Source organism: Vulpes vulpes, chromosome 5 (genome assembly GCF_048418805.1).
Source record: "Vulpes vulpes isolate BD-2025 chromosome 5, VulVul3, whole genome shotgun sequence".
Classification (NCBI taxonomy): domain Eukaryota; kingdom Metazoa; phylum Chordata; class Mammalia; order Carnivora; family Canidae; genus Vulpes; species Vulpes vulpes.
Window position 1 is genome coordinate 82048818 of NC_132784.1, and position 16906 is coordinate 82065723.

Here is a 16906-nt window from a genome sequence, read left to right on the forward strand (position 1 = left end):
AACTGTGTAATTAATTTTAAGCAGCTCAAAAGCATTTGACAAATAAACCCAAATGACACGGTAACTATGAACATGCAAAACGATCCCTATATACTTTGTTTAGGTTTTTTATATAGTAACCAATTAAGAAAAGTCAGTGCTTATGGTTTTGTTTTTTAAGATTTTTATTTTTAAGTAGTCTCTATACCCAACGTGAGGCTCAAACTTACAACCCTGAGACCAGAAGTCGCATGCTCCACTGACTGAGACAGTGAGGTGCCCCAGTGCTTGTGTGTTAAGACACTACTGGGCTACCCAGCAGAGGCAGAGCTAGGCCTCATCTTAAGTGAATTTACATGGTAATTGCTTATAATAAATGTGATGACTCAATAAATTAACTGTAAACCTGCTTTCCTAATTTGTTCCCTACATCTTTACCAAAGCAGACACACTTTTTGTGGAATTTAAGACCATTTAAACTGAGTTTGAGCTACAGAAGTGGTCTCATTCTGCTTGTCTTAATTATCCAAAAAGTTTGGCCCCAATCCTAAAAGCTGTAAGCAAACATCATTTATTTTTTATTCATCTACTTTTCCCCACTGCTCTCCAATCTCAGATCCTGAAAAATACATGTTTAAGATTAAAGAATATAAGTAGTTTTTAAGGAATTTGGGAAACACTGAAGATACACTTTTAAGATAAGAAACACTTTAAGATAAACCAAGTTTTAAGTTGCTGGAGTAGCTGCAGAACATTCTCCTTTCCACCACCCAGTCCCAGTATCAGCAAGGGACTGTCTGCAATAAATTCATTTTTATTTCACAAATAAATGTGTGCCTTGTGTGGTAGGTCCTTTTCCAGCACTGGAGATAGAGTGGTGAATTAAACTAAGTTTTGTAACTCATGGAGTTCTATTTTAGTGAGTAAGTCACTAAAGAAACTAGGAAGTTTTAACTTTTTGTTCATCTGTACTTATTTTTCCTACAACACGGTATTTTATCTAGAACTTACAACTTTCTACTACATGTAGTTATAAATGTATGCCTACATATACAGATTTAGATACACCTGTTCATGTCCCACAAATTTCAGTTCTCCAAGCACCTAAAATGTGTCACAGAAATAATATATTATTAAATGAGTGGAAGGTATAGGCCACTGTTACAGTCTTATTATGACTGAAATTAAAATGTGCTAAGCAAAAATTGGATTATCTTCAGTTCTAGATTAAGTTTATGTTCATGTTAATACTTCATACTAACCAGACTAAGTATTAATTGACCTTCCACTTTTCTGAACCAACTAAAGTCATCTTTACTGTGTGCACAGGATTTACCAAGTGGATACAAGAATAAGAAACTGAACTCTATTAAAGAGCTTGTAATCTACTTGGACAAATAAAAGTAATTATTGGAAAGAACACAAGACTAACTTTCAATTATTTTGTATCTGTCCCATCTCCTATAAAATTCAGTGGAAAATGAGTTCCATGCAAACTGGAGTTACCAAGGGAAGTTTCACTAAGCAGGTAGAATCTAGGGCATTAATGAGGAAAAAAACGTTTGTGTAAATCAGTGACAGGAGTTTCTGGAATTTTCTGTGGAATTGCCAAGACATACATCCACATAAGAATGAACATGTACTGGGAAAGCAGTTTGGCTAATTGTAGTAGAGGTGCACTTTACAAAGGGCCTAAAAAACTAAGTAGAGTTTAAATCTGATGCACACAAAAAAATGGATGTCACCCAATAAGGAATGTACAGAAACTACGGCTCATCGGTAGTAGGGTGGGAGGTGCAGGCTGAGGAAGACTGAGGTGGCTTTCGTGCTACGGAATGAAGCAAGCAGGCACTAGCTGACAGAATAATTGCTAAGAGACTGTTGCTGTCATCCTTAAGTGGGGTAACAGTAGCCTGAACTTGAAAGAGGGGAAATAGGAGGAGAAAACCAGTTTTTTTTTCATGAGAACAAAAAATATTGATAAGTTGCTGTAAAATTTACTTTTTATTAGATTAAAATGAGATGACAATAAAATGGTACCTGAGTACAAACAATTTAAGATTAAGAGACAAGGTATTTGTTTTTAAATCAGACTGAGGATTAAGGAATCTGTATTCTAGTCATTTGTTTTAAAGGAATATATACATACCAGGATATATAATGCCTAAGACATTAGGTATATTCCCTAAAAGCAAAGAATATACATAAGCAAAGAGTAATTTCTAAAAAATACGCATTACCTGGTAGAGAAAAAGAACAGAACTCTGAAGAATACATAAGATGAGAAAAAAAGGACAAAATCACATCAAAGTCAAAGGACATTATAAGAGAACTGGTGAACAGAAGGATATGCCACAGGTCGATGGAATGGAGTAAAAAAGATCAGTAGAACTGGTAGTAAAAGTTACTGCTTAACGGGGCACCTGGGTGGCTCAGTGGTTTAGCACCTGCCTTGGGGTCCTGGCATCAAGTCCCACATCAGGCCCTCTGCCTCTCTATGTCTCTCATGAATAAATAAATAAAATCTTTTAAAAAAAGGTTATTGCTTATCTATTACAAATTTAAGTTTAAAAGTTGGATTCAATTTCTTAGAAGTTGAAATCAATGACAAAATGCTGCTTATACTAGCAGCATCTTTACTTAATAAATTAAGCACTACTTAATTGCTTAATTAAGCACTACTCTAATAAAAGTGTGTATATATATATATATTAATTCATTTAATTCTAGAACACTAGTCAAGTAAATAAAATATTATTGTATTGTTGTTACTTAAAGATGAGAAAACTGAGGCATAGGAAGGTTTGGTAACTTGCACATGATTGCACAACTGAGCTCTTAGTGACTACACTGTATACTGCTCTTTAGCAAGATATATGTATGAGGATGTTCACTGAAAGATTGCTTCTAATACAGAAATTTGGAAACGTAAATGACCAAAGGCAGAATGACTAAATTATGCTTTGTCTAAACCAGTGGGGTAGGATATACATGCATAAAATAATGATGTAGATTTATTTAATACTAAATAGAAATACCTACAATATACTATAGGTGGAATTTTAAAAATATATACACATTTTGTATGTTTACCCATCCATCTATCCTCAACTGCAATCTAGAGTGCAAGAGACATAAATTAAGGAGAAATGTACACAAAATTGTTACCAAAACTGTTATCAATGGGAAAATTGAGGTTTGTCTCAGTTACGTATTTCCCTAGCACATTTTCTATAACACAATTTTACTGCAATAAAGAGAGTTGGGTTTTTTTTTTTTTTTTAAGAAAAAAAATCATAGTTGATTTGGGGCAGTAAATTGTTCTGAGTAGTTTATTGGTATCTTTTCACTAGTTATAAATATCTCCATTTCAGATTCATTTTTACATGCTCTGAAATTCTCAGGGCCACAAAGTTAAAAAAGTTAAATAATTGATAGGTAAACATGCAAAACAGATTTCAATCAAAACCATCAAAGGTAAAACTTTCACCTAACTTTTTGCCCCAATTTACAGGGTATCTGCCAAAACCACCACTTGACATCTATAGGCATAGCCTATTTTACTTAATGTCTAAATTCTTTGCTCCCAGTAAAAATATTTTGTCAACCTTATGGCAAACATTTTTCAAAAATATCCTTTAAATTTTGACTAAGGAAAAAGAGCAGGATATTTTAGTTTTTTAGAAAAGTAGTTTGGTCTTAAGTATCAAAAATTACTAATTATCGGGCAGCCCTGGTGGCGCAGCGGTTTAGCGCCGCCTGCAGCCTGGGGCATGATCCTGGAGACCCTGGATCGAGTCCCATGTCAGGCTCTCTGCATGGAGCCTGCTTCTCCCTCTGCCTGTGTCTCTGCCTCTCTCTCTCTGCATTTCTATGAATAAGTAAAATCTTTAAAAAAAATTACTAATTATCAATGGGCTAATTGGTTTGCTACTCTAGCTCCATTTTGCCACCTCCATCATTCCTTCAAAATTACTTTGTGGTTCAACAGTATAGTAGGGGCACCTGGGTGGCTCAGTCAGTTAAGCATCTGACTCTTGATTTCTGTTCAGGTCATGATCTCACAGTTGTGAGGCTGAGCAAACCCTGTATCAAGCTCCATGCTGGCTGTGGCACCTGCTTAAGATTTTCTCTCCCTCTCCCTGGACCCCTCCCCACTCATACTTGTTTTAAAAGAAAGCAAAAAAACTCAAACAAAAAATCCAGTACATTAAAATTGAGAATGAGAAATATGGAAATATGTACAATAATTTGAGATCTTTGAGCTAGTAGGAATGTCAGAAAACCAAGTTTATAAGCTACTGATCTCAAAAATAGCATCAAATCTAAAATGCTGTGCAATTGTGTAATGCTTCAGCAGATGTATTGATTCACTTCCCTCAAAGGTCTAACAGTTTCTTTTCAATCCATATATATACTGTTTTCTATGCTACCTTAATTTTCAGCTTTTACGAATTGTCCTCTTAATAAAATGAAAACCTTTCCAGGCATACTTAAAATACTATTCAGTAACGTAATTTCACAAGAACTTTATGTATCACCTTAGAAAGTATCTCACTCCATTCTCATTTGCTGTGTTACTCTTCCATGGGTATAGTCATACAACTTTATTTTTTAATGTATGGAGTAGGATTTTTCTATTCAGTAATTTCTACATTCAACATGGGGCTCAAACTCAGGACCCCAAGACTAACTCACATGCTCTTCCGACTGAGTCAGGCATCCCTGGAGGGGAAAATTTTTGAAGTGGGAGACCATTTACTGAAAACTTTTTACAATTCTTTCTTACTATACTTTCCACTACATTTGCAATTTTATGAATTGAGAATTGCTATTTTAAAAAATTAATAATTGAATTATCATTGGACAAAAGCCATATTTTAGTCACTCCTCTACTGTGAATCATTCTAGTTTCACTAATCAATTTCTTTCCCATTTTGATAGATTCATGAGAATACCATTCTGCTTGCAATTTTCTTTTCTTTTTTTTTTCCGCTTGCAATTTTCAATGGCATCATAAACTTTTCATTTCCTTGGCATTGATTATATGCTTTTACATTGCTAAATCGAGTATAACATTGATAAAGGTATGTAGTATCATGGGTAATACTTCATCTGGATTTTCTTAAAATCACTTCTGGAAAAGCAAGATTAAGCTTCCATAATGAAGTGGATACAAATTTAGTAGATTTCATTTCTCTACTTTTTGAGCAACTTGCCTACTTTTCAATTTCCTTATCAACACAAAATTCAAGAATGTGGAAAAAAATCCATTTCCTCATTATACAAAATTTAGTGTATTCCTCAGACTAAAATATTACATTTCTAATCAATGCTTCTATTCAAATATTCTAATTTTAGATCAGAAATAATTAAATTCTGCAACTCTGCCCTTCATATCCAGACATTTGGTGTTTATCCAAAACACCAGAACCAAGATTTGTATTATGACCCAATTTTAGTTTTCTCAATCCTACAGTTTGTTATTAAAATGACCTAATTCCAAGTTGTATTTAAGAATATGCTCACCAAATAATCTCTTAATCATCTTTTCCACCAAATTTCCACATTTATTTAATCTTTTTCCTCTCTATTCTTGGGCAAACAATACAGTGGCCATTCTCATTAAAATTCAGAAGCAATTTACCTGGCTTATTTGAAAGATCATGCCAACAACCTTTGATAGTGAAATGCCAATTCTAAAGAGTTAATCTGAAAAAATTATACAAGTAAAAGTATTTAAATAAAATCCTATTTGTTAAGTTTCTTTTTTTTTATGTGTAAGTTTCTTATAAGGCAAAAAACTGGAAACAATATAATGTACAACAACAAAGGACAGGTTAAATAGCACATTATCTAGAATGGAGTACTTTGATTATTTAAAAGCAATTTGGTATAAGACAGACAAAAATATGCTACCATGTGGAAAACCTAAGTTGCAAAAATTCTTAAGATTTTATAGATAGCTACATCTTGAGAAGCTAACAGTAGTGTCAGGTAGTGGGAATACGATTTTCCCCCTTTGTACTTAAATTCTTCTGCAATAAACAGGTATTGTATTGTATTACTCCTTTATAAAAGAAAAATAGGAGTTTTATTTTCCCTTTTAAATAATGACAAATTCACTTTTCTTCTCATTTCTCTTAACTTCCATTCCTTTGATGCCACTTCATTATGCTTGTCCTTTAAAATTCAGCCATTTAATCAACACTTTTATTCACCCACATATTTAACTTTAGTGACAACTGTGTAAAGAAAGCCTGCTGTAACTATTTTTCAATATTCCATTGGCTTATCTGAAAACAAATGAGTCAACATCATAAAAAAAAAATCCCACAAAGGCACTGACTTTCATCAGTTTATTTCACAGCACCTACAGAGTGCCTACATAGAACATTCAATAAACAGTTGCCCTATCAATGTGGGTATATTTATCATTGATTGCATATTCAAAGTTAGCTTGTGGAATTAATATTATACTAACTCAAATACCTATGAAAATGTAAAAATATAAATGAATAACTTTTATAAAAAGCTATGAGTTCTATAACTCTTGTTGAAACATTAACTGAAAAATCCCACCTCAATAAAATGGCTTAGAAAGATTATACTGTCAGTCAATTTAGAATAACAATTTTATAAAATGAAGACTGATTAAAATGATATTATGGATTTTGAAAGATTTTCACATGGTTTAAATTCCATGCAAACACCCAAATTAATTTTTTAATTCTCTTAAATGAAGTTTTTATTTCCCATGTAGCACTGCTTCAAATAACCACCGGAAAGATGAGAAATTGGGACTCTGAAAGTGAGATTTTAACAGTAGACATAACTAACAAATTATCTTTATGAAAATCAAAGGAATAGTTCAGGTAAAAACAATATTAAATTCTATAAAGAATCAAGGAATAATATTAAGACCTAAAACTTCTCTGTGATGGACAATTCCAAAATTCAAATTCTGATTCTATTTTAATAAGTCCTACTTTAAAATTTTAAGTATTTATTATCTCCAGAATATTTATAAAATAACCTAACAGGTACTTAAATTTTAAAACTTTTTTCCTTACTACCTAAGTTCCTAAGTGCCTTTCTCCAAGCAGGCCTATAAGGCTTAACAAAAGCATGCCCTATTTTGTAAGCAATTTGATATATAGAGTTTGAAATGTTTGGCTTATGTTTTACATTTTAGGTCCTCTAAAGATATGTTTATGGGGACATTTTCTAAAGTGATATCGCCAAAAATAAAGAATGAAGCTCAAGTTCTATATGGAATACTGCCATTAGGTTTCAGTAGACAAGAATGAAGGATTATACTGACATTTCTGCTATAAAAAACCAGACCCTCACAATGCTGTTATTTATTTTTTTGTTTGTTTATATATATATAAAAAAAGCTGAATAGCAAGCTCTGGATCAAGGTAATATTTTAGCTTATATATGAAATCTAGAGGAAGGTTTCTCTCATCTAATAAACAGATGGCCATGCTTTCTAGCGGATTCTAACATACACAGGTCTAATTTTGTCCAGACTTTATGTTACAAGTTAGTGTAGCTGTCAGATTATCAAAATCTGTGACATGTAAAAAGTAATAGGAAAATAACAGTTTCCTACTGCCCAGTTTCTCTAAGAAGCTGAGCTGACAGCCCTTTTCTAACCACTACCTAAACCTGAGGAAAGAGGCTAGAGACAAGACCATTGCCTCCCGTCCCCGCCATTCCTCTCATCAAGCAATATCCACACAAACAAGGCCTAAAATAATGTAGGGATGGACTTCCAAAATGCTACATTTGAGATTCATTGTTGGATAGGAGGGTATGCATGTTGGAAATCCAGATTTTACAAGTGTTTAACTACCTCACTATTGGGAAAACTAGTTTAAAAACGTTTACTGTTAATAAACAAAATGTTTCATGTTAGGTAGAACAAATTAATCCATATATAAAATTCACATCAAAGCGATTTCTGTAATTTTTTAAAGTGCCCTCATAATTTTGAAGCCTGTTGTTAATATCTCAAGGGACACCTGGGTGGCTCAGCAGTTGAGCGCCTGCCTCCGGCCCAGGAGGTGATCCTGGAGTCCCGGGATCGAGTCCCACATCAGGCTTCCTGCATGGAGTCTGCTTCTTCTTTCTCTGCCTATGCCTCTCTCTGTGTATCTCTCATGAATAAATAAATAAAATCTTTTAAAAAATAATAATAGCTCAAGAAAATTTATACTGTGAATCAAGATTTTCTTCACAAATATTTTATAGTAAGTCAATTTAAGGGGAAAAAAGTACTTAGCAAAAGACGTACTTGAAGTACTACTTAAAACTATTATGATTACATTTTCTTCTCATGTCTTCCTAACGTTGAGTTGCAAGAATATAGAAAGCTCAAGACATGTGAGAAAAATAACTTGTGAACACAAGATTTAAATGGCAAATCGTTAAGTTTGATCAACTAAATGAAAATCTAAGCACAGAACATGTATTTTAAAGCAAAGTATTGAGAGTAAGTCAAGAACACCAAAATAACAAAGAGAAATATTGGTTTTTGGGAAAGCCCAGGTGGCTCAGCGGTTTAGTGCCGCTGCCTTTGGCCCAGGATGTGATCCTAGAGACCCGGGATCAAGTCCTATGTCCGGCTCCCTGCATGGAGCCTGCTTCTCCCTCTGCCTGTGTCTCTGCCTCTCTTTCTGTCTCTCTATGTCTCTTGTGAATAAATAAAATCTTTTTTTAAAAAAAGAAAAAAAAAAGAGAGAGAGAAATATTGGTTTTTCATCATAGGGCATATTTATCTTTTCTTGGAATCTGACACCGAGAAGAACATAAATAAGGAGAGCATACTATTTAAAGATTATGACAAAATTACTTCAACTTTTAACAGCAAATTGTGAGGTATCCCTTAACTTCTCTAATATATAGGTTTCTGCAAATAAGAAAAAGCAAAACAGAAAAATGTGGTAAAAATATCAGGGCTTAAAAAGAAATCCAGTCTTTCAACATGCAAACATGCTCAATCTCATTCATAAGAGAAATGCAAATGAAAACCATAGAGCTTATTTACTACTGACAAAAGTTTTAAACTGTAATAAGATTGTATTAAGATCTGAGGAAGTTGAGTTTTTTCAAGGAATATCAATTGTATTTTAAATTTTTACAAATTCTGTAGGGAAGGAATGTGGATATAGAGAATTCAAAAAAATCCAACATACTCTCTGATCCAGCAATTCCTCATCTAGAAACACTCTACAACATACTCACACATAGGAAATGACATGTAGAAAGACATTCAATGCAGTAATGTTCATATTAAAACAAGTCTGGGAAGAGCCAAACACCCCTCTGTAAAACATAATAACTTTAAAAATTCACTTTGTTAAGCAACAAAGAAAGAAAAGCAAGGTGCACAATAAAAGGCAATTATTCATGAAAAAGCAGAAGACAAAAATACAGGCTGAGCATTTGTCACTGAGGAGAGGACGGATGAATCACGGACAGGTAGGTGAAAAACATTTCACTGTAGGTCCCTTTAGTATCTTGGATTTCTGAACCATATTTTTAAATAATATATATGTATTTTAAAACTCTAAACCAACCCTCCAAATACTCTAAAAAGACATGGGATATGTATTATGCACACAGAAATTACAATCTTCCTATTTATTTTTGATTTTTTAAAATTAAATAATAAGTAAGCTCTATATCCAGCATGAGACGTGAACTCGTGACCCTGAGAACAAGAGTCGGATGTTCTACCAACTGAGCAGCCAGGGAGAAATCAGATGTATAATACTGTTAAATTAACAATATATTCAAAGCAGGACTTTTGCAACTTCAAAACACTCAAAAGAATTTAAGCATTTTAAAAAGAAATCTATCTCAAACTGATAAAGTACTACCATACAAATTTAACTCAGATAATTTTCAAACCTAAAAATGAGTATCAACTAAAGAAATAAGACATTGGTATAACTCAAGATTAAAGTGTTTTATAAGGTATGAGTAACACTTTATTATTGGAATGATTATATATGGGTAAAAATAGGAGTCAACACTTAAACTGTTGAACACAAACTTCGTAAACTTCAAGCACTAAAGTGATGAAATAAGATCTACCAAATTTCTTTTATAAATATAAAATTCCTAATTGCTTTCTTCCTAAAAAAGTGAAATTAAAAATATACTATTAATTACAATTCTAATAAAGGCCCACTCACTTATGAGAACTTTCATTAGAACGGAGTGAATTTAGGGGAGAAAACTTAAGAAAACAAATATTTATGGTAACCGGATGGATACTATTTTTTTTAAGCTTGAGGAAATTGTATATAACTGGAAATGTCCAAAATTATTATCTTTGACAATACCATTGTTTTATTAACCTTGCCTAGAATTCTTTTTATCCCCATAAAGATTTTTCTGTATGTAGAACTTTGACAGCTATTTTCTTTCAGAATATTAACGAGGCAATTCCAATGTCTTCTGGCTTCCATTGTTGTTGGGAAGTTGCCAATCTGCATTCATCTGGTCCTTTGACTTTTTGTATATTGTGGCTTCTGCAATTTTGTCTTGTTTTCTATGGCTGCATTTTCATATGACTAGGTGGGAAGTTTTTTTCTTTTTTAACTACTTGGGATCCATTGAGCATACTGAATCTGTTGAATTCTTTAATTCTGGAAAATTAGTATGTGTATCTTCAAATTGTGCTTCTGAAACTTCCAATTAAACACATTTTCACTCTATGCTTTGTGGCTCTTAATCCTCTTTCATATTTTCTATCTCACGGTCTCTTTAAACTCTAATCTGGATTTCTTCTATTCTCTTTAGTGTATCTAATCTGTTTTAACTCAATTCAACCTTAAATGAAGTCTTTGCAGATCTGCTATGTGTGATTTCCTTACATGCTGTTTTTAACAACTGAAATCCTTCTCCTTGGAAAAATATTTGTGGAGATTCTTTTGCAGCTTATGATGAAGGTACATTCTTCCAGAAAGGGTATGAGTAAGCTTATCAGTTTCTTAAGAGCCTAAATTCAGGTTGAGTCCACCTTTATGGATTTTTGTGGGGTTTTTTGTTGTTGTTGAAACATCCAAAAAAAAAAAAAAAAGAAAAGAAAGAAAAAAGAAAAGAAAAAGGAAAAAAAAACAAAAACGAAACACCAAGTGCTTATTTATTTGAACCACAAATCCATGCAAGGAACAACTCAGTGTTATAACTTATCAGGGCTTCTCCATTCCACTCTGCTCAGGATCACAAAGCTCAAGGCTTTGACTTTTGTTGCCGGACCTTAGAAGCATTCAAAATTGCAGCTTGCATTCTTCTGGTGTGCAAAGATTCTCAGGGTAAAAACAACTGAGTTACTTTGCTTATCTCCCAGTGTTCCTATTTTTGTTTTTCTGTATTTGTTTCCCAATGTTTTTGGCCTGGCAATTCCTTACTATACTATCAGTTCTTCAATAAGGCTTTTAAGATGATTTTCAAATTCAGTCCAGTAGTTTTAGTTGCTAATGGAGAGTAACCAAGCTCACCATACTATCCAAGTCTTCAACGTATTTTTCTTAAACATCTAGCATTCAAAAAACTTGGGAAAAAATTTTGTAGCAAACTATCTTGAAAAGTAACTTAACTTTAAAATCCAATGTTCATTGAGACACTAAATCCCAAAGGTTAAAAAAAAATACAGAATTAAACTAACCAAAATATATTTCCTATTATTACACAATTCCCAAGTTAAGTGTCACTCATCCTCACTTTACGAATCCAGCAATTTAAGTTTACCTTTAATGTCTGCTATGCCTAAGTAAGTGAGGTTTGGGTGAAAATTAAAGAACAAAAAGTAAAATGATAATATTTTTTGATAAATAATATTTAACGCAGAATATATATAATATTTTATAGACAAAAGCTAGAGTAATTCATCTTTTATATTTGTTTTTAAAAACAAATCTATTTAAAGCTAGGTTTATGGATTAAAATAAGTATTTGTATATGTTAGTAATATTTAATACTTTAATATTAATATATTTTTAATATTTGCAAAAAACTCCCACTCATCAATCAGATGTTGGGATTGTGTCAATGTTGTCAATGTTAGTGAAAGCTGTGAAAGGGGGAGGGAAAGAAATAGACTGTCTACACTTTACTAATACAACAAAACTATCTGAAATCGATAAATCAACATGTGAAAATAAAAGTTTTAACTTCATATAAATGTCTCAGAAATTTCACTTCAACATAATACTGCTAAAACTTTATTATAACTAGTGGGGCACTTATCTTACACCAGGTTTTAAAATTTTATCTGAAACTAAATCACAACCAATTTTTCTTAAAGTTACTTCAAAATGGCAGGTAAATTAGTAATGCCCTTTGAGTAATTTTTAAAGAACACTTTGTGTTATACATCAAGATAACACTAAATGTCATTGAAGCTTATTATACAATACCTAAATATCTGGGGGTATCAAACAAAAACACTACCTTTGTATTTTTAGAAAAACCGTAAGTACATTTTTTTCGTAGGTATATTTTTTAACCTGTTAACAGGAAAGCTATGGACTTTTAATTTTATAAAAAATAATACATTGTCATAAGTTGGTACCATATTCTAATCCTTACAAATTAAAATTCAAGGGGTATGTGGGTGGCTCAGTGAGTTAAACAGCTACCTTAGGCTCAAGTCATAATCCTAGAATCCTGGGATCAGGAGTGCATTGGGCTCTCTGCTCAGTAGTCTGCTTCTCCCTCTTTCTGTCCCTACCCCAACTTGTGCTCTCAAATAAAATCTTTTAAAAAAAATTGTATTCTGGTATTATAAACTGATAATTTCAATTTTACTTCCCACTGCAATATTTCATCCAACAAATATATATATTTTTAAGATTTTATTGATTTATTCATGAGAGACAGAGAGAGACACACGGAGAGGCAGAGACACAGGCAGAGGGAGAAGCAGGCTCCATGCAGGGAGCCCAACATGGGACTCAATCCCAGCCAGGTCTACAGGATCACACCCTGGGCTGAAGGCGGCGCTAAACCACTGAGCCACCCGGGCTGCCCTCATCCAACAAATTAATATAGAATGCCACTATGTGTCAAGCCTTGTTCTCAGTTTCTGAAATATACCAGAGTACAAGACAAATTATAAGCATAATACGTAAACTGTTCAGTATATTAGGAGATGATTAAGTATTTCAGGTGAAAATAATAGAGGAAAGATGAAGTTTTGACAAGATGGGAATTGAGCAGCAATTTTTAATTCAGTAGCCACAGCAGATCTCACAGAGAAGACAACACTTTGGTCTTGAAGACTGAAGAACTTAGTTAAGCAGCTATCTGGATAATAAATACTTGTAAAGCAGACAAGAGTTAATTTGTAAAGAAAACCTTGGAGGTGGGAATATGTCCAGAACATTTAAGGAGGCCAGGGAGGCTGAAGAAATGTTACTATGTGAATAGTAAAGATACTATAAAGCTACCAAATACAAAATTTTATACTTAATCTGGCATCCCAGTATTTATTCCTAATGAAAAACTAATCAATCTATCAGATTTTGACTAAGAAATAACTAATTCTTAAACATAAAATTTACAGATATGAACTCAGTTAAAATGTATGAATTTTTATTAGCATATCAATTTCCACTTGGAAGAGAACCCTGATTGTTAAAGATTCCAGAAAGTAGCCAAAACCAGTCAAGAACCAGAATTCACTAATTCAGTGATCAAAGTTCCAGTATAATTCTCAATTACTCTTATAGCTATAAAAACACTATTTCATGTAATACCTTTCTAATATAACTTATCATTACATCAATAATTCTTATTAATACTTCCTTCCTCATTAACATGTTGCTGCGGGTAGACAATATTTCCACCCTAAGAGATTTTTATACTTTACAAAAATTTGAAAATTTAGAAACTGGAATAGATATTTACCAAAAAAAGATGTTTGGAAACCAGCTCTTGTGCTTTATTTTTATCCAGTCTTTATGTATTCCAAAAATATTTATAAGACATCAGGCTATTAGTTCCAGGGTTCTCCTCAAAACGAAGTTTCAATCTTTGATAATAAACAAAAGTATAAGGGACATTTTAAAATCTTGGTTAATTGTCCTTTTGGTACAACTGTCCCTTTTAGTGCACACTTGCACATTAACCTCTGTTTAACCAATCTGGAAATCATGTTACTGAGTAAACTAGACACCGCTATGTGGTGTCCTAGGAGAGGCATTTAATAAAAACAGGTTTTACTTATGGTGAAAACTTTTCTAGGAATCAAACTGTTTAAAGCAACCACTTAGGTTTTATCTACCTATAAAAAAATAACTAGTTTCTACCTTTGAAAAGGTTTTTCTTTTCCCCAAAAGAAGTCTGGCCAATTGTTACATTTTCCTCAATCTGAAGGCAATTTCAGGGAATAAAGGGTCTTATAGCCTCTTAATTCTATTAGTTTCTTAAGACTGAAATGCCAAGTAAAAATGAAACCAAAAGACCGTTTCTAACCAACATGTATTTTTCTTTGAAAAGTGAAAAACAAACTTCCAGTTAACATCTAAATTTATGTAGGCATGGACTTAAAACAATAGCCCAGTATTATGTTTTTCAACTTGCTATTTTCCTAGAGCAAAATTGTATTCACATTATTTTACCCATTATAAAGTTTCAGATATTCAAGCTTTTTCTCCAGCTCTATTTCCTAACAGTTTGGGTGCAATTATTAACTATCAAGCTCATATGTTTTTGTAACTAAGAAATACTTCATGTAATAGTCACAAGTCATCTGTTTGAAATAGTGGGAAGGACTAGAAGCAAAATTCAGCTTATCAACTATTAAGTAGTTTCAACTGCTCAAATAAAGCAATGTTCTTTTTTTCTTGCCTCTATTGAGGCTGAACTAGTGGTTCCCTTGCCAGGGATTCACAAATTTCAGGCCTGTTGATAAGTCTTGCTGCCATAGATTTCCTGGACCAATCCTCACATATTGTTTTCTCTATCCTAGCACCCAACAGGCATCTTATAATTTTTCTATACCGAAATGTAAACTTGTTCACTGAGATGTTCATAGCACCTTGGTGTCTAGCATGCATTTATTCAGTAGATACTTGAAAGTTAATTCCCCTATTTTCTCCTGACACATGAAGTGAAAGCAAGAACCTGAAGCAATGTATTTGATGACTTTTTTGAGAACCTATCAACAGTCAACTGTAGTACAGAAAAAATAGTTTAACACTTTGGGAAATTAATACAATGCAGGCAAATACATCAATACATATCTATTAAGTCTTCATTCTAGTAAACATCCACTATTTTAAGGTACTTTTAAAGACTCCATATATAAAATTACTTGCCAAAAGGATTTGCTAATAAAATTTTGCATATTTTAATCTGCATAGAATCTGATAAAAGTTAAATTATACTTTTCTCCCTATTAAAAAATTATCACTGAATACACTGAAGTGAGTTTCTACAGTTCAATTATGAAATTTAGAATTGCAAAATTATTTTATAGGCAAATAATCTGAATTTTTACATTTCATCATAATGGTTTATTTAGGATCAATTGAGCAGTATCAGGAAGTTGAATAAAAAAATATTTCAGTATTCAGTGACATAGACTGGAGATGTATCAAAAATATCTTAACCTTCTAAGTCTGATAAACCATAAATTATAAATAACTTGAAATGTTGGTCCAGCTTCAATAACTAAGACTTTCCTATTAAATATAGGAGCCAAGATCCTCTTTCACAACTTTTTAAAAGGAGCACTAAATATTGTGTGCCCCTTTTACAATTTTTCATTTTTATTTTCATGAAGTTTTTCATAATTTCAAATATTTTAAAGATTTCCCCTCCAAAAATACCCAAACACCCACACACACCCACACACACAATAAATAAGTCTATCCTATCAGAAAACTTATTTTTGCAAGGCTTCCACACTTCCATAGAAGGAAAAGGTAACTGTTAAGTAAGATACTCAAAGGCACTAAATCTTAAATTCTGGCCTTGATTTAAGAATATTTCATCCTAATAAAACTCATGAGTGCTTATTAAGAACAGAAGGTAAATGGATTGTTCTCACATTAATGTTGAATATAATTTTGAAGAATGAGATCTTACCAACTAAAAAGTCCAGAATTAGTAAGATTTGCTGTGTTTGTGTTTAGAACTCCTGTTATTTGAAATTAGACCAAAATATACACAGCTAACTGTGAAGGGTAAAAATACATAGAATTTTTGAAGATTTTACAAACTATAAGATGAGGCTGTATGGAAGTTCCTATACCATGCCAACTTCTAAAACACTTGTAAGAACTATATGTGGTTGTGAGTAGCTTTAAAATTGTGAAGGGTAAAATTACATAGAATTTTTGAAGTAAGATTTTACAAATTGTAATATGAAGCTGTATGGAAGTTCCTAAACCATGCCAATTTCTAAAACATTTTTAACCGTATGTGGTTGTGAGTAGTTATACATAATCTACTTTTTCAAAGGACTACATGCCCAGACCCAGAATTTAGAACACTTGCTATAAACTCCTCCCACTTTCTTAAACACTTTGATGCTAACAAAGTTGTTTAATCTAAATCTGGGATCCCTGGGTGGCGCAGTGGTTTAGTGCCTGCCTTTGGCCCGGGGCGTGATCCTGGCGACCCGGGATAGAGTCCCACGTCGGGCTCCCGGTGCATGGAGCCTGCTTCTCCCTCTGCCTATGTCTCTGCCTCTCTCTCTCTCTCTCTGTGACTATCATAAAAAAAAATAATAATAATAACCTAAATCTCAGAAAAGCTGATCATCTGGAAAAAATGAGGTATAATACATACCTACCTCAAAAGGCCAACTGTGATTAATCACATATCCCATACAGAGTACTAAACAGTGCCAGAATATATTAAAGGACTAATAAATTTGAGCTATTACTGTTGAGGCCGG

The 16906-nt window shown here is 32.8% G+C and overlaps 1 protein-coding gene across 2 annotated transcripts in view; it reads right to left on the reverse strand.

Annotated features, from left to right (window-relative positions):
* CSTF3 (cleavage stimulation factor subunit 3) overlaps positions 1 to 16906 on the reverse strand; it is a 70115-nt gene that overhangs the window by 26504 nt on the left and 26705 nt on the right. The window contains exon 4 of one of the 2 annotated variants that reach the window (XM_072759076.1): positions 13909 to 14032. The exons of the other annotated variant lie outside the window; for it this stretch is intronic. The gene's annotated coding sequence lies outside the window, so the exon portion shown is untranslated. The remainder of the gene's footprint in view (positions 1 to 13908; positions 14033 to 16906) is intronic. 2 annotated transcript variants of the gene reach the window in all.